The 24,200-nt window shown below is 42.2% G+C and overlaps 1 protein-coding gene across 8 annotated transcripts in view; it reads left to right on the forward strand.

Moving 5' to 3' along the window:
• The window catches only part of NCAM1 (neural cell adhesion molecule 1), a 312,305-nt gene that overhangs the window by 159,635 nt on the left and 128,470 nt on the right, over positions 1 to 24,200 (forward strand). Inside the window, exon 1 of one of the 8 annotated variants that reach the window (XM_073021103.1) lies at positions 13,517 to 13,537. The exons of the other annotated variants lie outside the window; for them this stretch is intronic. The gene's annotated coding sequence lies outside the window, so the exon portion shown is untranslated. Of the gene's footprint in view, positions 1 to 13,516; positions 13,538 to 24,200 lie in introns of those variants that run through there. 8 annotated transcript variants of the gene reach the window in all.

Genomic DNA, 24,200 nt, shown 5'->3' on the forward strand with positions numbered 1-24,200 from the left:
CAAGGTGACAAAATACTTATTTGGAGCACAGAAAAATGAAAGTGGCTTTGCTACTTAAACTAAATTGCTGGAGGATGAAGATTTGCATGTAGTGCTCTAGCTGTTAGGCTTCATTAGGCTCCACAGTTTTCTAAAAGAATTGAATATAGAGTGTTCTCTCAGTTGTCTAAGAAGAATTAGCCAGCCTTGACTGTGCCAGGTTGGAAAATTTACTGGTTTATGAAGAAAAGGCATTTTACAGAAACCAAGTCAAAGGGTTTTAAGCTATGCTGGCACTTTTGTTTTCTCCAGTTAAGAATTGGTAGTGTTAATGTTTGCTCTGAGGAACTTCCCCGGGCCATTAGCACCCTGTGGGCTGGCATTATCCAAGGGTAGTGTTAAAAGTGAAATCATTTTGCAAAGTTGGAAGGTTTCCGGTAGAAGTATCCTTGTGTTTTTTAGTACTCAGCCATTTAAAAGTAACGACCACCATCTATACCACTCTACCTTATAAACAGCCAACAGCCTAGCCTTAATGAAGGACCTTTAGCTGTATTCAGACATGATCATCTGACACTAAATAAAATCGTGACCCAGGCTCATTAGGAATACCACAGGCCCCTCGCAGTACTGCTGTGGTCACGCTTTGCGCTGATTCACATCTCAGATTGATTTTATTATCTGAGGATATAAGACTTGGCTTGGATGGAATCAGTGAAAGAGGCAAACCGGTGGCTACAGAAAGGGGGTGATCTCCTTTCTCCCCATCATAAGGGATCACGGCTGACACCCCTATAACAAAAGACAGGTTAACAAGAGAAAAGCATAACAAATGGATTGCATGCACATATGTGCACAGGAATCATACAAAATACGAAAACTCGAAGAAAATGCCAGAGGGTTGATACTTAAATCTCTTAAATGCCCTCTTCACTGGGGAGAAGGAAGGAAGGCAGTGAGGGCTGTAAATGAATGAGCCTGAAGACCAGTCAATGCTTTGTACATGATGCTGTTTGAGAATTAAATGGGACCTGAGAACAGAGGATAGTTTGGGATGATTATCTAGGCTCTAGGTGTGATGTTTAATTTTCAGTCTCTTCCTCTGTGATATGAGTTGTCATCTTTCCTGCTTAGTGAAATTCAGGGAAAGGATTGAAGGCAATTGTGTCTTTAGGGGTCTAGTTTCTGGGTAGATAAGGAAACTTCAGAGGACAGTGTTATCCTGTGCTTTGGGAGAGACAGAGGATTAGGGGGGTGGCTCAGCATGTTAAAGTGCCATATTTTGGGATATCATTTTCTGAGCCCCAACAACACCAATTTTTTTTTTTTTTTTTAGACAGAGTCTTGTTCTGTCACCCAGGCTGGAGTACAGTGATGTAATTTTGGCTTACTGCAACCTCTGCCTCCCAGGTTCAAGTGATTCTCATGCCTCAGTCTCCCAAGTAGCTGGGACTACAGGCACGTACCACTACACCCAGCTACCTTTTGATTTTTTGGTAAAGATGGGATTTCACCATGTTGGCTAGGCTGGTCTCGAACTCCACTCCTGACCTCAGGTGATCCCCCTGCCTCGTCCTCCCAAAGTGTTAAGGTTACAGGCATGAGCCACCATGCCTCTCCAATGACACCAATCTTAAAAAAAAAAAAAAAAAAGGCACTGTACTCCAGACAGGGACTTTTGAGAAGAATAACAATGATCCTCCTCAAAAAGGAAACAGGAGTAGAATTTACTGTGAATTTCGGAGTCATCATCCCCAACACCCCAGAGACTCCTTTTTGTCTTGGTAGGACTTCATGAGTTTCAAGATTCTTCTGCCTTCCCAATCTCTCAGGAGGCAGAACAAAATCCTTCTCCAGGAAAGTAGAATCAAATCAGAAACTAGGAATGAAGACAAAATCCATTCCTTCGGGTGCCTATCCAAAGATTTTTGAGTTGTCTGTAAATGTGGACCTATTTCCTGTGTAATGTCTTTTGCTCTATGAGCAACTATTTAGAAAATATGATAGTACTTCCATTGGCAAATGTAAAGCAGATCTTAAATTCTTATCTTGTCCACAGTGCTGCTGTGGCCATGCTTTGCACGGATTCCTGTCTCAGGTTGATTTTATTATCCTGAGGAGATAAGGCTTGGTGTGGATGGAATCAGTGAAGAACGCAGACACCATGGAGGCAGAAAGGGGGTAATCTAGTCTATTTCAGCCGATTCCAAGTGCCCTTACCCATCTCTCTAAGCCCATAACAGTTGCTTGGTGTCATCAGCTTGCCTTCAGATCCCATCCCCTCCTCTTCAATCTCTAGGTCCTTTTGCAGAACTCAGTGTTTTCGTGAGAGCAAAACTTTCAGAAAAAAGTTGTTTAATCTTAGAAAGCTGTTGAAACTGGTTTATCAATTAGTCTGAACCCGGTAGAAATTTAGTGGTTTTATTTTTCTCCACTCACTGCATTAACTGCACTGTGTTAAATCTCTCTTCTCCTTAAGTAACAGGAAGGCTGGGGTCTTTGTTTCATTCATTAGTGTCATTGTCACTCAAGTGCCTAAAATAGTGACTGACATATGGTGGATCCTCAAAAAAGATTTATTAAATTGAACATCTTTGGTGGAACCTCACTTGTTTTCGTTAAGTAAAAAGAAACTCGCTAGGCATGGTGGCTCATGCCTGTAATCCCAGCACTTTGGGAGGCCAAGGCAGGCAGATCACCTGAGGTTGGGGGAGACCAGCCTAACCAACATGGAGAAACCCTGTCTCCTACTAAAATACAAAGAATTAGCCAGGTGTGGTAGTGCATGCCCGTAATCCCAGCTACTCTGGAGGCTGAAGCAGGAGAATCGCTTGAACCCAGGAGACGGTGGTTACAGTGAGCCGAGATTGCGCCATTGCACTCCAGCCTGGGCAACAAGAGCGAAACTCTGTCTCAAAATAATAATAATAATAATAAATAATAATAATAATAAGGAACTCAGGGTTGTCTAGTTTAAGGCACCATTCTCATATTCTTTGTAAATCTCATCTTTTCCATTCCCTCCAGCACCTGCCTTGTTTAGTTTTTAAAAGGACTTGGATGAACCTGGAGGTCATTCTGTTAAGTGGAGTAAGTCTGGGACAGAAAGACAAATATTGCATGTTCTCTCTCATATGTAGGAGCTAAAAAATGTTGATCTTAGGGAGGTAGAGAGCAGAATGGTGGTTGCCAGAGGCAGGGAAGGGTGTGTGTGTAGGTGGAGGAAGGAGGAGGGGAAGAACAGGTTGGTTAATGAATACAAACATCGAGTTAGGTAGAAGAAATTAATCTTAGTTTTAGATAGCACAATAGGGTGATGACAGCAACAATATATATTTCAGAATAGTTAGATGATCTGAAATATCCCCAACACAAAGAAATGATAAATGTTCCTGGTGATAGATAATCTAAACACCCTGATTTGATCATTACATGTTATTTGTATGTATCAAAATATCACATGTACCCCATACATATGTACAAATATTAATGTATCAATTTAAAAAATAAAAATAAAAGACTTGAGTCATTGGAGGGGGTGCTTACTCTTTCCATCCTCCTCCCCTTCCCTTGCCTTGGAGAAGGGTAAACGAATTTGATTTAGCTCTGGGACACTCTTACTCTGTCCTCCTTCTCATTCTCCTTCCCTTCCTGTATTTTAGGGTGGGGAGGAGACAAGTGTCTCTCACACCACTGGCCATGGCTGCCATCCTCTCTCTGGAGATGTGCCTGCTTTTCTGGTACCCCTGACTGGTGGTGGGGGCCTGTCAGATGGGAGACATCCAAATACTGGCCTTTTCATGGTACTCAAGGGAGGTTTCTTTAGTGCTCCCTTAGGGGACTCCCTATCCTGTGGTTCCTGGATGTAGGAGATACAGTGTCAACCCAGCTTTATCAAGCCACCCCTCAGCTCCGTTTCTGGTGGTACAGCCCACAGCCTTTCCTTTCTGAGCTCCCTTGACATTCTGGCTGCCCCCTTAGGTAGGACCCTGGCAAGGGGATGTAGGCCCACTGGTGCTTGGGAAGCTCACTCATCCTGGCCTTTGCTAGATGGTTCCTGACCCCTCTTGCCCTACCGTTTCTCTCCAATTCGCTTTTTGCCTGCTCAGGGTGGTTGGGGGACTCAGGGCCGTTCAGCAAAGCGGCTGACCCCGCAGTCATCCAGCTGGGAACCGGATGCCAGGTTCTCCTTCACGCTGGCTCCTCCAAAGTCATCCTCTTAGGCAGTCACCTTTCTCTTGCTTTAGGTGAAAGAAAGGATAACAATGCCAGGGAAAGAAGAAGGGAAAGCTGTAGCTACTCTCACTAGGCGGAAGACCCCGAGCGAATTCCACCTGCTGTCTTCTTTGTCTTCTCTAGACTGGGAAGGAGGAAGGAGGGGCAAGTGGGGAGTGCGGTGTCGCGGCAGTATTCTGCCATCTCCCTAAGCTTTTCCGGAGGTGTCTCTTCTCAATCATTAGTACTCTGCAGACTGCAGTGCACCTGCCCATCTCTTTGACCTTAGCTTTGCTTCCTTGGTCACCAATATAGGGCAACAGAACAAGTCCTGCTCAGGACTCTGCTGCGCAGCCAAAGAAACAGATCTCCACCTCTCTTTTCTGACTCTTTTAAATTCAGCCGAGCAGGGACTGACAGCACCATAGCCAAGTCCCTGTCTGTACAATAGAGCGGCTGTGGTATGTTTATAGTCACAAGATATTTCCAAATTCTTTGCTTTTAGTCTTGCGGTTCATTACCTATGGGAAACTGAGGTGTATCTCATTCTTCAGCATAGCTCCTGATGGTAACTATTTATTTTGGAAGAGCTTTCCTTGGATAATAACTTATCAAAAGATGCCAGAGCAATACAGTATAATACTTCAAGGAAAAAAGAATTCCCATTTTTCCTGTGTGTGTTCATTTGACTGTCACTAAAGCATTAAAGTCAATATAAGACACGTTTACTGACAGCTGGATTACTCCGGGTCTGGCAAAAGAGCATGAATCAACACTTCTGCTAAATTTCTCAGCAGTACATTGAATGTATATTTAATGTGTGTCATAAAAATGTGTGCAGATTGCTTGAGGCCTTCCATCATTAAAGGCCTGAATGTCTACCATTAGCCATCACACTGGTGGTACCTCCAATATAATTGAAAAAGGTTTAGCAATATACAAGCATATGTAATGTTTGTCATTTCTATTAGTACTCTAATTAAATCAGCCTTCTAATCAGACAACTTATAAAATCTTAAGTAATATGATTAGAGAAATAGAGGATGCAGCCCTCGTATTCTGAAGCACAGTTGGGTAGTAACTTTTTGATATTATTTTACTGAATGGATGGCTTTGCTCAGTAAGCAGGTAGTCCAGTGTTGAGATTCTGACAAAGCTGGCTTTCTCTGAGTCCCTGAAAGATTCCAGGCAAGGCGGTTTCCATTGTTACACTTATTAAGGAATGGACCACATTTCCTCTATAATGATTGCAGCAGTATCTTAGAAATTCTAATCTCTAACACCATTTGCTGCAGAAAAATAACAGCATATTTCATTTATGAGAACGTGGGAAAATGGTTGTAAATAAATCAATAGAAATCTCAATTATATTTATTAATGAATGGGATTAAGTTGGATTAACATTTATCACCCTTATATTTTGATTATATCAAAACTGCAGCAGAGATTGTGGCTTGGGTGGATCCAAGAGTGGCCCTTTACACACTATTGGCTTTGAGTAGACAGAATTGATCAGCAGTAGTGGCTTATACTACCTTAGTCTAGAAACCACTGTTTGAGTCAGCCAAAGGTGGGTGGTCAGCTCCGAACCCGCTGGGCAGAGTGCAGGATGCCAGGTCACCAGGTTGGACATGAGGGCAGACCTTTAAAGGCTCCAGGCCACCCTTTGGAATTAAAATATTGATTGAGGTCGTCATCTGTGGTATCTGTGCTACTGGCTTTTGTCCCACACTGCAAAGTTTGATTTTACATCTTTGAGTCTTCCCTTCCTTACCCTTAACAATAATAACAACAACAAATGATAATAAAACCTGGCTGGGTGTGGTGGCTCACACCTGTAATCCTAGCACTTTGGGAGACTAAATTGGGCAGATCACTTGAGGTCAGGAGTTCAAGACCAGCCTGGCCAACATGGTGAAACTCCATCTCTACCAAAAAATACAAAAATAGGCCGGGCGTGGTGGTGCATGCCTGTAGTCCCAACTCCTTGAGAGGGTGAGGTGGGAGAATCCCTTGAGCCTAGGAGGCAGAGATTGCAGGGAGCCGAGATCATACCACTGCACTTCAGCCTGGGTGACAGAGTGATACCCTGTCTCAAAAAAAAAAAAGTAATAATAAAACCTTCCCCTACCCTTAACAAAAACAAAGAATAATAATAATACACAGTAATATAATAAAAACAGTAAATAGCTGCCGTTTATTTGGTGCCTCCCATGTGGCAGGCCCTGTGCTGTGTGCTTTCTAGTGTCAGCTCTGGTCTCTGCGCCACTCTGAGAGGATTGGGCTCAGTGAGCGTTTACAGCTTGCTCAAGGTCAGACAACTCATCCAAGTGGTAAAGTCAGGACTGGAACCCAAGGTATAGAGTTTTACATGTGGCCTCCATCCCAGGGTGGGCCTACCCCATGTGCTCATGAAACAGACTCAGATGTGTTTATAGCCACAGTTTCCGATGCTTATCACCCTGTTCTTTTATTGCTTAGTCTTTAAGCAACACAAAAAGATCTATTATATCATTACAGTTCATTTTTCTCGTAATTGTATTCTCAGCGGATGCAATTGACAAATTATTGAGCTTCTCTTGTCTCTCTGACATTCTTACATAGTTTTGAAATTCTTTTACATGAACGGTTCTCATAAAAAGAAATTTTGTTACTTTTCAATAGGAATCCACTCAAGTCCCCAACCCCCACCGCAAACACAATGCAAATTTGCCAACAACACAGACAGAGAATAAGTAAATTCACAGCAGAAAAACTCATCCACGTTACAGGCCAGACTTAGGCAGAATTGCCATCGTGCCCATCTATCCCAGGATATCCACCACACCTCCTAACAGTGTGCAGTTTATTTCAGACCAGCCAGACAGATCTTGGTTCAAGGGACACAGCCAGGTTTAAACTTTCTCTAGAGGATAAATCCTCCCTCCGGTTTGTTTTCTGTGCCTCTTTCCTGCCTACCACAGTGGCCGCCTATATTCCAACATTGAACTCAGAGAAGACAGTGATGTTTGCTAATTGTCAGAACAACACATTGTCCCTATTCTATTACCTCTTATGTATTAGAATTGTGATTCCCAAGCTTGATTCTGTTGTAGACTCATTTGGGAACTTGTTAAATCCACATGCCAGGGCTTTACCCCAGAATCTCCAGGAGTGGGGTTTAGAAAGCATTTTTACAAAAGCTCTCCAGGTAATTCTTTTGGACAGACACTGCCGTAGCCTAATAAATGGAATTTGCAATAAACAAGAGCTTATCAGAGCTCTGCAAAAGCTCCATGTCCACTCCTGCCTGCCATAGGGAGCTACAAGACTGTGCACAGAAAACTGTTTCAGGAGTTACCAATGCTCTTGTCTCTTTTCTTCCGGAAGCCATTTAAAATAAAGCTTGCATCATACTGTTACTGGTCTAATTGCTCCTGTAAAAAGAAAGGAATGAAGATTATAATGGAAGTATAAATGCAACACTTTTTAAGGCAGGACCTATCTTTTAGGGATAGTGTTTTTAAACCCTCATTGCTTTTAGCAAAATTGGTGATGGGTAAGTCGTGATGAGAGGATAGAAATTTTTAAAAATTGGTAGTAAGAGTCACGAGGCATTGAAACTTGGTAATTCAATCTCCACTAAAAGAAAAAGGAATTATAACAATAAAAAGCTTAAGTGATTAGTGCCCAGTAACAAAGATCAGACAGCTGCTCAGCAGCGTGCCTCCCTACAAGAGAGAGAAATAGTCCGGTGGTTCTCAACTGAAAGAGGGGCTGCCTTTCAGCCAGTCGGTTGTATGTTGAGTATGTGGAACTCAGAACATAAAGTAGCCTCAGGGCACGGGGGATTTCGGGAGGGTGGCTGCTTATCACATGGGGCGTGGCTGAGCCATCATTTTGACCAAATACTCCCTGTGGCATGCTCACCAGACTGCTGGGGCCGACAGTGTGCTCCCTCTGTCTATCGTCTTGGCCTGGTCATACATTTTTCCTTAGCTGGTGTCTGTTTTATTACTTAATCCTTGCGCCATGCACCCCAATCAGTTTTGGCGACTACACTTTCTTTCCAACAGCATCTAAAACGTGCAGCATCGCCCATTTACTCAGTAGCTCTTCAGTGCTCGGGTCTCGTGTGCATCACCAGAACGGTTTGGGAGAAGGCAGACGGAGCTTTGCATCTCAGGTGTGTCACTTATCAGCTCCGTGAGCTTGGGTATGCAACCTCACATCTCCAGGGCTCTGTTCTTATGTGAAAAGGGAATAAAAGTACTCTGTGACTTATTTATCAGTACATTCAGGTATTAGAAAGTGTCCTGCACATACAATTCTTCTCCAGGAGCTTTGGATACAAGAGTCAGTGGTAAATGGTTACTCCCCTCCATGTTCACAGTCTAGGGAACGAGACATTTGTATAAGAAGAAAAATCACAAAAAGGGGGATATACTCCATGGAGACAATGGTGACAATAAACTCGGCTTTTATCCCTTCCCACAGCAGCGTCCTTTCCCTCTGCCCACTTCATAGGCATGCCCCCTCCTTTAGTCCTCTTTATTCTTGGGATGACTTACTCACATCTCTGTGCCTGGGCTTACAGGTTGAAAAATAGGCCTTGTATTTCTCATATTGGAGACTCTTTTTAGCAGGGTCAACTTGGATTCCAAAGAGAAAGGAATGAGTGGAGAGATAGGGAGGAGAAGCTGCCATGTGGGCATGGGCGTGGGGGTACAGGCCATGTTTGTCACTGGGGACAGCTGGAATTATTAACATTCATGACCGGCAATTGGAGAGTAACTACAATACTTTAAGTTGTGGGTGTGTGTGTGTGTGTGTGTGTGTGCCTGCGTGCAGGCACACACACAATATATTAAAAATTAGTTCTTGGGGGAGATTATATAGAGCAAGAAAGAGAGCAGAAACATTAAACTCATATTTATTTTATCTGGGAGCTGTACAGTTTAAAGGAGGCTTTTTGTCTTCTCATTAGACAAAACCTGATAGATGAACTCTGGGGAGAGCCACCATGGAATAACAGCTTTCTCCTTTCACTTCTGGATTGGAGAACTGTAAGGCCAAGTCTCCTTTGAATTTCACATAGGGCCTCTCATTTCCCTAAGAGGACCCTTTGGGTCTGACAAATGAAGATATTTTCAATGAAAATCTCTTATTAACTTGGTATCTTAGGGCCAAGTTTTGCTTTTGAAGATTAACCTGTTGTCCTGGCAGATTGGTTTCTGCATAATTTTCTGTGCGCGCGGAGCTGGAGCTGGACATTGGCTTCATCTTCACTATAATGAGATTATTTTTGGGTGTGTTTCCTGGGGACTCTATAGACAAGGACCTGTATTTTTTTTATGCCAGTAACAGTGACCAAGATGTATGAGCATCCATCATTTGCTCAGTAAAATGCCCACTCAGTCACAGCTGTGAGATGAACACAGGGATGAACTTGATCAGGAAGACTAAATCCTGTTCATTTCATCCACTGATTAAATATGGCATTATTCTGGAAAAACTCCTTAGAACTGATCTTTCTCTATTCATGCCATGGGAGCCCCAAAGTGTCAAATGAATACACTGGCACCAAGATTGCTAGGAGAGAGGCAGGAATGTGGATTTCAAGATTTCTTATGAGACTTCACAGTATTGTGAACATCCTGAATAAAGAAGATATGTGTTCAGTGACAAGGGTGAACAGCCTTAATTCATCCTGTCCTTGTGGTTCTTTTCAGACCCTTGCTAGTTAAGTAAATAGGCCAGCAATTTAGCATAGTGCTCTGGTAGTTTCAGGTTTTGCTGTTATTAGACACACATTTCATGTAGGACACACAGGCTTGCCCTTTTTAATGTGATTACCATGTTTTTTTAACGGCACTAACAGCACTTATGGCCCTCTGGATTTACACATGGGTGTCTAAGGGCCCCTTTTTGGTTATACCATTAATTCAAATAAGAAGATGGCCACGTAGAAGACAGGCTTTGCCCACTACATCTTCCAAATATCAGTGTCTTGTATTTGACAGTAGAGATCCTTATAAATTTGAAGGCTTGTTCAGCACTCACATTAGCGAGCAGGCTCTAGCTATTGTTGGCAGAGTGTCTGCAAACAATATTTTTAGGAGCATGGGAATTACTTTTTAAAAAATTAATTTCTGGTTTCAGAAGCTTGTCATGGTTTTCCTTTGGTTGACAGTTATTTATTAAGCATCTTCTACGTGCCTAGCACTGTGCAAGGCACTGGGGCACAACAGTGAACAAAACAGAGAAAATCCCGGCCTTCATGAAGCTTATTAAATACATTCAATGAGTCAATTAAACAGTATACCACAAAGTGATGCATATTAATAGGGAAACAAATCAAACAACTAGGGCAGCTAGGATTGGGAGTGCCGAGGCACAGTGGTGTTGGCAGATTAGATGAGTTTGAAAAGCAATTTGGATACAAAGAATAGGCTGAATTCCGCCCAGTGACTGGGCTGTAGGTACTTTTGTGACATCATTTGTGCTATTGTCTTGTTATTTTATTTAATCTTTCATGCTGTGTCCTGCTTCTGTTAGTAGTTTGTAAGCAACTTGAAGATGGGAATGAGAAATCCTAAGTCCTGGCTTCCCCTACACAGATTCCAGTGTAGTACACATTGCAAATGCTCCCTACCTGTGGTTTAAATGGATTTACACCTCCCCATCAGCAAAAGATAAGTGTGACCTTGTGCATGGCTATTTCCTAAGCCTATATCAAGTGTGTAATGGGGGAGGTGTATGTCATATTTAGGATATTCTTCCTAAGGTGGAATGGTGGTATTGTTGCAGTCCTTCGTCGAACTGTCTCCTTCATAGTAACTTCATAGTAACTGTCTCCTTGCAGCACAGGTTGGACTATGAGGAAAACTACCAGAGACCTTTTCTTTTTCTATTCCTCCTCTGGAAAGATTTGCTTCCTTAGCCTAAAAGTCACAGGACAGACAGTAACGACTTGACCTAAACCAACTGGGAACAGTTGCCTCTGTATTCATATTTAGCTCTGAAGAGCTTCAGACCTTGTGGTCTGATCCAAGATATTCCAGTTGCTGTCAGGAAATTCTTTTTTATGTTCTTTCTAAATTTAATTGAAGCCTATTTGTCTTTTTTCAAGGTAGGCTGTAGAAGAGGCAAACAAGCTAGTTGATGTGATTAGCAGTGAGCCCTGTCAGGGCCTGTCAGGAGCCTTTCTCTTGATGCTTTCTGCCCTCTGGGCTGTGTGAGGGATGACACAAAACCACCTGCCCCACTCCAAAAGCCGGTCCGCTGTGCCTCCTCACTGGGCTTCCAGGACATTCTCTTCAAGCCCATTTTACTCAGGGATTCATTGATTGTAAGGAACAACACACATTCAGAAGAGCTTAAATGAGAAAGAGGAGTGTGTTAGAAGCACACAGATGTGTCTAATGGAAGCTAAACCTGGCAGTGTGCCACCCTCGCAAGGGGTATGTAAGTGAAGTCATCATAACAGGTGAAGCCTCAGACCTCAGCAGCTCAGGACAGCAGATGTTGACGTCTCGTGCTCAGAAACTCCCATAGCTGGGTGGGGCAGGCTATGCTCCACACACTCGTTCAGGGGCCCAGGATGTCAAAGCTCTGCTGTCTTCCCTCCAGATGTCCCCAGCCAGGCAGCTGATAGGGGAGGAGAGATGACTGAAAGATCGAGCAGGTGGTTTTAGGGGCCAGTCACAAAAGTGGCATAAATGATTTCTACCCATAATCCACTGGCCAGAACCCAGCCACATGGTTATGGCTTACTTGTCGGGAGACGAGGAAATGAAGTCTAGCTGGATGCCCATTGGTAAAGGGAAGTAGGTTTGGAGAACAGTTAGCCATCTTTGCCATAGCCAGGAAGTTGAAGTCCGTCTGGAGCTGGGTGAGCCACTGCCTTTGCCCTGACAGAGAGCTGTGTGTCTTCCGCGCTTGTTTCTGTTCAGATGAGGAGGGGGACAGAAGATGCTTTTTAGTGAGTAAAGAAACACACATCCTCTCCCTCCTCCATGACTTTGCAGTGCTCTGTGTGGACACTGTTTTGGCTTGCTGGAATACCATGCTGGGGTTCGGTAAGGCCCTTCATTGTCCCTTGCTCTTGGCCAGGGGTCAAAGGTCAGCTGAGTTGTTAGCATATTCTGTGCAGGCTCATCTCAGACAGCTAACAACAGGCATTGAAATAATGTCTGTAAAATACGTGAGCAAAGACAGTTCTCCCAGGAGACTCTGACCTAAATTTTGATCCAGGCTCTGCAAATTTGCCTCTTTAACTAGGAAAAGATGAAAAAAAGGACAGGTTCCTTCAATTCACATCTGTTCAGTCTTGCCTCAGCTCTAGACAATGTGTGTTCCTCAATGCCCCCAAAGGGATAAGGGGCTTTACTTTCTCTTCTTTCGGGGTTTCTACACTGTATTTTCTCCCCAGTATAGCAGTCAACACAACTCCCAGCTCCTAGGCTCAGCTGCACAGCTTTAAGGGGGTTCAGATGAGTTTGGGATCGGGCATATATTAGGAAGCGTGTGTGTGTGTGTGTGTGTGTGTGTGTGTGTGTGTGTGTGTCAGAGAGCGGGGGGCGAGGGCTGGAGAGAGAGAGAGAGAGAAAGAGAGCGTGTTTAGGAACTGCTGGGGAACACTGCAGTTCCCCAGTGAACACTGTCCATTTTCCCTGCTTAATGTTTGAGGTAGCTATTACAGGAAGAGGAAGGACAGTCGGCGTGACCCGCCCCATAGAGGTCTGTCCCACCCCTATTGAGACTGGAGAACTGTCACCACCTTCCCACACCAGAGGCCTCTTCCACAGGACCATGTATACTGTCTGTTTTATAAGCCATGTCTCAGAAATGTTAGGGAATATGGAAATGTTCGTGCCAGTGCCATGGTTGTATTTTGAGGGAATGAAACTCTCTTCTCAGGTTCAGGAGAGGTATTATAAGAAGAGGAACCCATGCCCAGACAGCCCTGCATTGTTGAAAGAGGAATTGTGTCCTACGTGTTTGTAGTAACAGAATCCACAGCGAAGAAAAGACAAGCTCAGGAGGGAAGTCTTTGGGTAGATGCTAAAGAGCCTTCTCTTTGTTCTTTGTGCCAGAAGCTATAGGTTTCTAATTATGATGGCAGGAGAAGTGTCTCTTATGAAGTGTGTCGCTGTGTATAAAAATATCTCTATGTTTTGTTATTGCTGTGTTCTTTGTGTGATAGATGTTATTAGGAGCACACTCTGTCCTTCTTTCCAAGGACGTAATCTAACTGTTCTCTGTTTCCTCTTCTTTTTTGCTTTTCTTTCCAACCTGGCGATGTGCTGCTGTGTTCTGTTGCAATGAAATTCCATCATCTGTTTCACATCGCAACAAAAAGGTAAGGAACTGCAAACCATATTAACATGCTGAAACAGCACCAACTTATATAACATGCAAAAGGAGATGCATTTTAATCACTGGGAATTTTCTTACTTTAAGAGAAAAAGTGATGGATTGTGAGGACCTCAATTCTCGTATTGATGTTTGGCTGATGGATTTCACATCTCCTGAGGCCTGGTGTTGAATGAGACAGGTTTATGTGTATGATGGGGGAGAAAGTCGGGGCGGGGGGTGGGGTCTTTGCGTTTATGAGTTTTTGTCAGCAGCTCACAAACTTGGAGAGAAATTCACAGACATTTCAGTTAAGCTATATAAAGACCAAAATATGAAATAAAAAGGTGAGAGGAGTGTTAATATTGCTTTGGCTCCAGACTTTGAGGCAAAAGTAATTCAACTAATAATGAGTTCATTAACTATGTGTCATGATAGACGAGAGGCCATTTATGTTCTTTGCCAAATGAGAAAATTTGTAATTTTGTATCGGCTAATCACATCCACCTACCATATATTCTTTCTTCTCTCTTTGCCTTATCTCTGTGGCAAAAAAAAAAAAAAAAACCATATAAAATTGACCATGTTAACAATTTTTAAGTATACCCTTCACTAGTGTTAAGTATTTTAACAATGTTGCGAAATACATCTCCGCAACTTTTGTAAAACTGCAAGTCTATACCCATTAAACAACTTTCCTTTTCCTTTCCACTTCAGGCCCTGGCAGACACTCTTTTACTTTCTGTTTGTAAGAATTAAACTACTTTAGATACTTCACATAAGTGGAATCACATAGTATTTGTCTTTTTATTCTTTTACCTAGCATAATAGCCTCATGGCTCATCCATATTTTCTCATGCAACCGAATTTTTTTCCTTTTTAAAATCCGAATAAGATTTCATTGTAGATATAGACCACATTTTGTTTATCCATTCACCCACCGATGGACATCTGGGCTGCTTTCCCTTCTTTGCTACTGGGTTGCCGTGAACATTGTGCAGCTTTCCCACCATATCTTCTGATTGGATGAATGGATGTGTATATCCATTCCACCAGTCAATTTTCACTGTCTCTTGTATTATTAAACTTTCTTTTTTTTTTTTTTTGTTTTTGTTTTTGTTTTTTTTCTTTTGAGGCAGAGTGTAGCTCTGTCGCCCAGGCTGGAGTGCAGTGGCCGGATCTCAGCTCACTGCAAGCTCCGCCTCCCGGGTTCACGCTATTCTCCGGCCTCAGCCTCCCGAGTAGCTGGGACTACAGGCGCCCGCCACCTCGCCCGGCTAGTTTTTTGTAATTTTTTTTTTTAGTAGAGACGGGGTTTCACCGTGTTAACCAGGATGGTCTCGATCTCTTGGCCTCTTGATCCGCCCGTCTCGGCCTCCCAAAGTGCTGGGATTACAGGCTTGAGCCACCGCGCCCAGCCTATTAAACTTTCAACATAGTCAAGCCAAGCATTAGTGGCTCCTTAAGGCTGAACACTCATTTTGAGGCTTAGTGGCTGTCAGGTTCCTATCCCCTGTCCTATAACCCAGCATCCTTTCTCTTCCCTACTTCTCTTTCCTACAAATTTGGGGCAGAAGGCTGTGGAAGCACATGTTCCCCCTGCACTCCCCATCACCCTCACACTAGAATGATTGTCCTTTGTAACACACAGTTGCAAGTATTTTCGTAATGTGTATCATTTCATGTAAATGATGCGAGCCCAGGATTAGCCATGAATTCAAATCGTGTTGCTTTGTTGCTTGGGAAGAAGCTTATTTTATTGTAGTAACCCATACTAAGAAGAAGAAAGCACCATGTGATCCTGAGTGGCAGACAGTTTCTGTTTTTCCTCCCACTCCTCACTGGGGCACACTGGATCAGGCCAGGGAGAACAGTGCCTGAGCTGTATAGGGCTATGGGAACAATACCTTACCGGTCATTGACCTCTGAGGTTCTGATGGTGAAAAAGGGCTCTTTTCCCAAAGTTCTCTTGGGTGCTGCTAACTGTGTGAGAATAGTGGAAAGGGTGGGAGCTAAGGAGGTGAGTGGGTAGGGAGATTTTGGTAATGCTGGAGCTTGTGGCAACCAATGTGGCTTCACTACAGTCCCAGATTTTCTTGGGGAGCAGCTTCTATAGGCAGAGGTGGGGTTCACCTTCGAATAGCCAAGCTGAGAAAAAAGTAACAACCATTCGCTGATGTTTTTTTTTAATGTCATCTGTAAGAAAGGATCAAGAATGTGCTTCTTAAGCGGTAATATTAGTAGATTCGAGAGTATGTCCTAGACTGGGTACTTGACACAGAAAACAGACGTGGGCAACAGGGTCTGGAGAGACTGAGCACAGGAAGTGCAATGTGTTGAACCCTTGTGAGGCTCCAGAGCAAGATGAAGATGCTCCGACTGTTCAGCTTCTTGAAATACACCAGCTGGGTGGTGTATTCCCTGGGTAGGCAGTGAACTTGCTCCTTAGATAGGCCCCCTGATTCAGGACGTTTAGTGGTAGTGGCACTTTAAGTCTTCGAGAGCTGTTTGGGAGCTATTTTGCTTACCAGTGCTTTTGTGTACATTCCTCTGTGTTCTGCATGGAAAATCAAGGACGTGCTGGACTAGGCACCTGCCAGAGCCACCTGCAATGCCATGTAGGCAAGCTGATTTAGCACCCAGGGTTCCACTTACTGATTAGACTGTTTGCTGAGAAAGCCAGGACCAGCTAGTTCTTGAAGATCAGTAATGGGGAGGTTGGATAACAGGTTTTCTGGCGTGTTTTATGGGTCTGGGGAGTACCTCTTTTTGTGTGTGCTACAAAATTAGTATAATTGATAAAATGCAAGGAATCTCCCTTGTGGTTTCATTTACTTTTACATTAATTTGCAGGCAAGGGTGGACACTGGACACTTAACTTGCTCAGGGTTTTTATTTTAGTGCACTTTAAGTTGAAATTAAAAAGTCATACAGGCTGGGCGTGGTGACATGTGCCTGCAGTCCCAGCTACTTGGGAGGCTGAGGCAAGAGGTTCACCTGAGCCTAGGAGTTCAAGGCCAGCCTGGGCAACAAAGTGAGATCTTGTCTCTAATTTTAAAAAAGTAATACATAGCATGCATGGCAAGAATGGGACTGCCGAGAAAGGAGACAGTTTGAGACATGGTAGTCTTAGAAAGTCCATCACTGCAAAACATGCAAGTAGAAAGAAATACACAGCCGCCTTAGATTTTAGCTAGAGACGTTATTCCTATTGAGAATTATAAATGAGCTATGGGAGGGGAAAAGGAACAGCTGTGTGGGGCTGTGGGGTGGGCGAGAGGCAGTGAAGGAACCCTGGCTAGGCCCACACTCTCCAGAGGGCTCTCCTTCGCCGTGGTGCAGCTGCAAGGCCCTCCAGTGAGACGGGGCTGGGGACCGAGGAGAATTGAGGCAGACTGGGAAACAGAATGGTTTCTGTGAGGTCTAGGTCAGGAAGATGAGGAGGCATGCATGAAGCATATCTGAGCACCATCCATGCTTCTCAAAGTTGGTGGTGTTTGAATCAGTAATAAGCCAACTTGGCAAAGATTTGTCTTCTCTCCATCTCAGTGATCTGTGACCCAGGCAGAGGAATGGATAGAATGGATGGTGGGAATGGTCTGAGGCCAGGAATTGGCTTGAGGGGTTTAGGAAAATGCTGGCCGTGCAGGAGGCTGGGATGTGGAGAGGGTAGCTTCCAATTCCTTAATCCTGAGCCTTGGAATGGAAAGGGAAGGCTGGCAATAGACAACAGAGGGATAAGTGGTCCCAGTGCAACAGGAGGAGCTGAATGGAGTGGAATGATGCTGTGGGTGTGGTCAGACTGGGGACATGGACAGAGGATGTGTCCAGGGGAAGGCCAAGGCTGACACGGACCAAACAAAGGGCAGCTGTTGCCTCTTCTGAGGAATGGGGGGTGGGGAACATGGACAGTATGCTTAGAGAGAGTCACTTTTCAATTAAATCCAAGAAGAGAAGGAAAGATTGAAAAATAAGGTATGGGATACAGAGTAGCTTAGTAGTCCTAAAGCAGGGCATAGCAGGCAGAGGTTGTAGAAGGGAATAAATCTTTCCTTTAAAAGGAGGGAGCAGGCAGTGGCCATAGTTTCTTTCCCCTTCAAGACCAGCAAATAAAAAAAAATGACTAAAATATAGAAATAGCTTAAATAACATGAATATTTTATGTTCCCCATGTTATCTGGAAACCCAGCTGTTTGCTGACCATTAAAAGAAGACAGTTATAGACCTGGTAGTAAGTTATTTAAAAGGAGAACTCAGAAAATATATCTGTTGAAAGATGTTTCTTGCCTTGAATTCTCCATTATGCTTTTGGCCTTTGCAGGAAGAAGGAAATAACATTATGTACAAACGTTGTTAATTACTCATTAATCTGACATTTTGATGGCATTAAGCAACAAATATTAATTTGCGACTCAACATTGTGATTATATCTAAAATGTATGACATCTCCAAAAATATGAAACCTACATGTCAAAATTACTTTCTTCAAAGACTGATTGTGGCAAAACTCATTATTAGGGCCTTCTGTACTTTAAAAGCTTTAAATGAAACACTGCAATTTACAGAATTCATTATGGTGCACAACTAATTAGAACTTTAAAGGAAATCACAGTAGGGAATTAGACATTTTAAAGAGCATTTTCTTGAGCTGAAATGTTCTTCAGGATAAAGGTTGTTTTGCATCAAACGAGGCACTTGGATTTTACATACATATATAGACACACACTCTGAAGAGTAGCATGTTTGACCAGTCGTGTTTGGAAATCATTCTTGTTCTCTATTCAGACAAAAGGAAAAAGCAACAAAGACAACAAGGGAGGGACAAGACAGAAATGCAAATTAGATGTCCATAGCATACTTGGGGAGCTAAACAAAAAATGCAGACATATCTAATTAGTTTCCAAAGCCAAAGCCAGCTTTACCCTAGGAAAAAAAACATTCTCATCTAAGAAACAGCAGTGCAGGCCGTGAGTCCCAGGTGTATGGGTGATTACAGCACACAGCAGAGAAAGCCACCGTTGTTCGGCTCAGCTGCCTCTGTGCTACACAAATGTGCTTACAGAAAGAGTATAAAATCGACCATGGATAACTCCCTCCCTTTCCCCCAATTGATTAATTTCTCGACGTGCTGGCAGATTTTTCCATGGATGGGGATCAGGTTTGAGAGATGAATGTGTAAATCAACAGCAGGTGGGAAGTTGAATTTGTCTGGCCCAGCTGCTGTTCCCCGCATTTCCTATTCTTTTTGGTTATCTCAGTCCAGCATCTGTCATGGAGCAGGACTCATGGGCTTCTGTCATCTCAGGCCTAGGGAGCCACAGTGTTGCCTGTGTCTTCCAACAGCTTAATGCTTTCAAATAGCAAACAGCAAGAATGACAGCCCCGTCACCATTAGCAGGAACTGCCAGAGAATCGAGGAGGGTATTTTTTGTATCATGTATTGAGATTTCTCTTGATATGGACACATGCCTTCCACTTCACCTTGAATTTGGATACTTGAATGATCTGGGCTCCTTTTACAATACTTCTTTTCCTAAATTTATTGCATAATAACAGTCATATTTGAATGTGATTTTCTTTGTATTTTAATCTTGGTGATTGTACAATGGTGATAAAAAATGACCTGTTTTCTTGCCCCTTAGATTAAGTTTTGAAGGAACAATGTATTTTCCACACACTCCGGAAATCTCTGTGGAATTTAATCATCCAGCTGAAACACATTTTCAGAATTTCGTAACATCATACAGTTTTAGTGTTGGGTGTAATCTTCAGAGGTCAACGTCTCTACTCTTCCAATGTGGGAATCCTTCTGCCTGATTCATCACAGATGGCCCCCCATTCTCTGCCTAGCGTAGGTCGACGAGGTTGACTCCGATATTGAGGCAAATGGCTGATGCCTATCTTTGACAGTACTTCACCATTGGAGCATTATCCTAGTAATACTTAGCTTACCTTTCTTAGACAATAGGGTTGCTGTTTCTCCAAGGCTTTCTTTGAAAGCGCAAACAGACTGCCTTGCTTGCTTGCAGTGTTGCTTGGATAGATCTTATCTTCCAAGTGAAATTACAGTTACTAATGTCATTTAGAAATGTTCTACAGAAAATATTGACTGATTATTACTGGCAGAAAGGAAGTCAGGTCTTTGTCTGATATTTATTATAAAAGAGATGAGTGACATTGTCTTAAGTTTAGCTACAGCACAAAATATTACTTTCAGTGCTATAGCAGGATGTGAGCGCTGAACTATTTAGCTTATGTATATTGTTTATTTTCATTATTTGGGCATTGTTTCCACATGAAGTCTTTTTTTTAACAAAATCTAATTTCTCATAACAAGCAGAAATGCTTTTAAGGAATTTATTCTTTTTCTGTCAAGTTGCAGGAAACATCAAATATTGACTGTAAGCTGTTATCAATTTGATATATGACAAGGTCTGCCATCTCTTCATGTACACATGTTTTCACAGCCCTTAATTACTTTTTTATTCTTTAAACCTTAGCTAAAGTATTTGGTACACTACATTTGTTTTTATATAGTTATTTGTAATCTTTGGGGTAGAGAAAAGTAAAACCAAATATTATTATCTACAGATTTCCAATAGAATTGGCTTCAAAAATCTTTCTGTACATTTTCAGCAAAAAAAATAAAAATAAAAGTCATCAGAAAGGAGAAAAAAATTTAAAAGAAAATCCCAAATTAGTTGGAAAATTGATAGAAATAGACTATCATTGTTTTCTAGTGATATTTTAATTTGTCAAGGAAAAGATTATATGCAGATAAAAAACTGTGACATCTTAGAGTTGGAAATTCCCTGGAGATCAAACCCTTGCAGCCTCTTCATACCTCAGGTGATAAGCAGTTTGTCACCATGATCACAAACATTTGCAGAGAACAAATTAGATGCCAAGCAGTGTCTCCAGTATGGGTTGCAACACTGAATGGGACAAAGAAGAAACAGCTCCCACTGTCAAGGAATTACATTTGTGTGGACTATCTGCCATGCACAACAAGCTGAGTTGTTTAAATTTTGCATCTTATATCATCCAGACCCTGCCTCCTGTGTCCTCAGGGTCTCATAGAGCTCAGAGTTAAGATTATCTTGGAGGTCTTCTAGGCCAGCCTTTTACAGGTGTAGGAAACCTCTCTGTGGAAGCCATAGTTGAACACCGTCCTCTGGATGGGCTCTGATAGATCAATGTTTCTGGTAAAACTGAGCACAGCCTTCCACCTGTGGTCCAGCATTATGAAGTGAAGCCATTACCTCTCTAGTTTTAGACACTAGACATCCCCTGAGGAAGGCAGCCTGAGATTTTGTTAGCTGCCACACAGAGTTACTTGGCATAAAGCTGATGGTCAGCTATAAACCTTAGGCCTTTTATAACATGCATTGCTTTGGAGCCAAGCCTCCCACATCCTGTACTTGTATATTGGATTTTTTGACCCTGAATGTAGGACTTTACATTAATCTTGTTTATGTTTCATTGTGGTTAAAATTGGCCCACATTCCAGCTTATTTTGAGCGTTATGAGTCTTGATTATTTTCTCCAAATGGTTTTGATTGATTACTTCATTTGTAAGTAACTTTTGCGTGTTATCCTTCCATATATGTGTATTTATTATTTTATAAATCTTATATGTGTGTCATTAGCTAATACCTCAAGGCATAGTATATACTAAAGGAAAGATTCAAATAGTGAATTAAATTCATATTTCACATCATCCTGAGGATTTCATTTCTTTTTTTTTTTTTTTTTTTTTTTTTGCTTTTTCTGATCAGATGTTATCAAATCATTGTTTTTATCTGGTAGGATGAACATAGTGCTCGTACTAGGAATAGTAGAACTATCCGTTCTGCTATTCACTTATGCTTTCATTATTAGTATTATCTTCAATACACTATGTTTTTGTGGGAATCTTTTTTGTAAGCCAGCTGTTATTTAGGGAAGATTGGTTTAGTTAAAACTAGATAATGTATTGCATAAATCCATTTAACAGAGCTCAACTAAAAGGCTGTGTGTGATAATATGGAGAAGAGAAAAACAGATGAGAGAAGGCCCTCTGGATGGGCTCTGCTGTGATGACCCACTCTGCCCTCAGACTCGCATCCCTGGCATGACATGCCATCCTCCCAATTACAGACCAGGTGGCAGTATCGCTGTCAGTCAGTGCATTTAAAATGTTAGTGAAGCTGGCCAGGTGCGGTGGCTCACACCTGTAATCCCAGCACTTTGGGAGGCTGAGGCGGGCAGATCACGAGGTCAGGAAATCGAGACCATCCTGGCCAACATGGTGAAACCCTGTGTCTACTAATAATACCAAAAAAATATATATATATTAGCTGGGTGCAGTGGTGTGTGCCTGTAATCTCAGCTACTTAGGAGGCTGAGGCAGGAGAATCACTTGAACCCAGGAGGCAGAGGTTGCAGTGAGCTGAGATTATGCCACTGCACTCCACCCTGGCGACAGAGGGAGACTCTGTCTCAAAACAAGCAAACAAAAGTTAGTGAAGCTTAAGGAATTTTAGTTTAAAAATAGACAGAAAGTGCTCAAGCACTGCCTTCCCACATCGTAGTGAGCCACCTTGCATACCTCTCGGGGCTGTGCTCACCCTGCTTTAGTGATCTCTCCTCTCGTATATCAGTTGTCTGCAATTTTTTTGTCATCCATATTTTGACAGCTCACTTTTAGGTGTTCATTCCAGTCGTATATAAAAGTAGGAGTTGAAAGAAGGATTAAGGCAAATTACTGGAACACTTGCGACCTCTTTCTAGCTTGACATCGATCCATTTATCAACCCTCTTGAGGTACAGATTTTTAACTAGATGGGAATAAGCTTAATTGTTTTGACAAACAGCCTCTAATTTTTCCATTTGGGCTAGAAGATTATCATAAGACATACAGTCAAACACATTGATTCTAGTGGTAATTGTGACTACCGCTTACTGGGTGCCTCCCCAGTAACAGGCTTAGTACTAGGCTCTTTACGAATGTTATTTTGTTTGTTTCTCATGGGAAGCCTATGAGATGGGAATTTATTCCTGTGTTGGGAGGAATAAGTTAGGATACAGACACAGAAGGGTAAATTTGGGGCCAGCTGCAAGTGTCACATGAGCAGGTTTTTTGACATTAGTGTATGTCATTAGGAAATGTACCAGGGCGTGTCCACCACATAAATCCCTAGAGTGAACAACAAGATGGTTTCAAAGGATGCAGAAACATGAGTTTTAAACCGCTGTGTTCTCTGAGTATGTAACACTCTACCCGCTTTTGAAAATTGGGACAGCTGCATGTCTGTAGTATGCTAGCCTCCCTCCTCTCTGTGCCACACTGCCTAGGGGACAGGTACCAGTGTGTTTTTGGTTCATACGCACGCTCTTTTAACAACCCAGGTAGAGATTGCCAGGACCTGGACATAGGAACATGTGCAAAGTAGCTAGGTGCCCTCTTACTCTTCCTCACCCACCTTTAACTGCAGGCCCCGTTTGCTGTGTTTATCTTTGCTGGTTGGAGAATCATTTGAGGAAACAGAGCTGTTTTCTCTGCCATCTGCTGCTGTCTTGCCACCTTCCGGAAACAGTGGCTTTCTGTTCTCTGGAAGGTGTGTAGAAACCAAGCAATTTAGAGTTAGGATACTAAAGTATCATTTGAAATGATACGTTAGTTATTTTCATTTTTTATTGGAAATTTTCAAACAAATTTCAAAAATTGAAAAAAAAATAGTACAATGGATACCTATTTACCAACCAGGTAGATTCAAATGAATGTTTTCCAAATTTGCTCTTTCTATACTTTTTTTCTGAAAATTTAAAGGGATGCAGACATCATGACACCTAACTCCTGAATAATGACTGTATCTCAGAGTTGTATCTACTAAAAATAAGGATATAATCTCTAAAATAAGGTCATTCACCTACATAACTGCAATGCCATTTTCATACATAAGAAAATTAACACGAATTCTCTAGTATCATGTAATACCCAGTGCAATTATCCCTCCGAAATGTATTATGTATTTTTTTTTCCCCAAACTAGGATTCAATTAGTTTTCATACATTGCATTTGGCTTTTATATCTCCAATAGTTTTAGAATTTAGGCTTTTGTTGTGACAGAGGTGAGAATAAAAGATCTGGATGATTTTCAAAAAAATATTTAAATCCTATCTCACATGAAGGATGACTTTTCAGATTAAATAGACTATTGATCTAGATTGTTCCGGTGGTTATTTTACTTGGTAGTAAATGGCGCCGGATATGTTAAAGTTGTAAAATATAGAAATCTCTAAAGTGTGTACATGAACCACATCTTAACAGAGGCAGTCCGTCATCTGTAAATGTACATGGGACCTGAGTACTTTGATGCTGTTGTACGTGTGAAACCATGTCATAAGCAAATAATGCATCAAGGGTTTTGGCTCAGCACTGATAATGGATTATAATAGATTGAAATTAAATATGATTTAAGTGACAGGAAAATGCTGCCAGCTAAATAAATAATTGATTCATCATCCCCCGGTTAAACCTGGCAAGTTAAATTGCAGGGCTGGAATCGAACGCTTGGTAGAAGCTCCTCTCCACATTTTAGTCCTGATAAAAACCGTGGTGAAGAAGAAAAGAAAAACCAGAAACTTCAGAGAAAGGGCCTGTCCCTTGCTGCGTCTTATTTGCAGCA

The sequence above is a fragment of the Chlorocebus sabaeus genome, chromosome 1, assembly GCF_047675955.1.
Source record: "Chlorocebus sabaeus isolate Y175 chromosome 1, mChlSab1.0.hap1, whole genome shotgun sequence".
Lineage (NCBI taxonomy): Eukaryota > Metazoa > Chordata > Mammalia > Primates > Cercopithecidae > Chlorocebus > Chlorocebus sabaeus.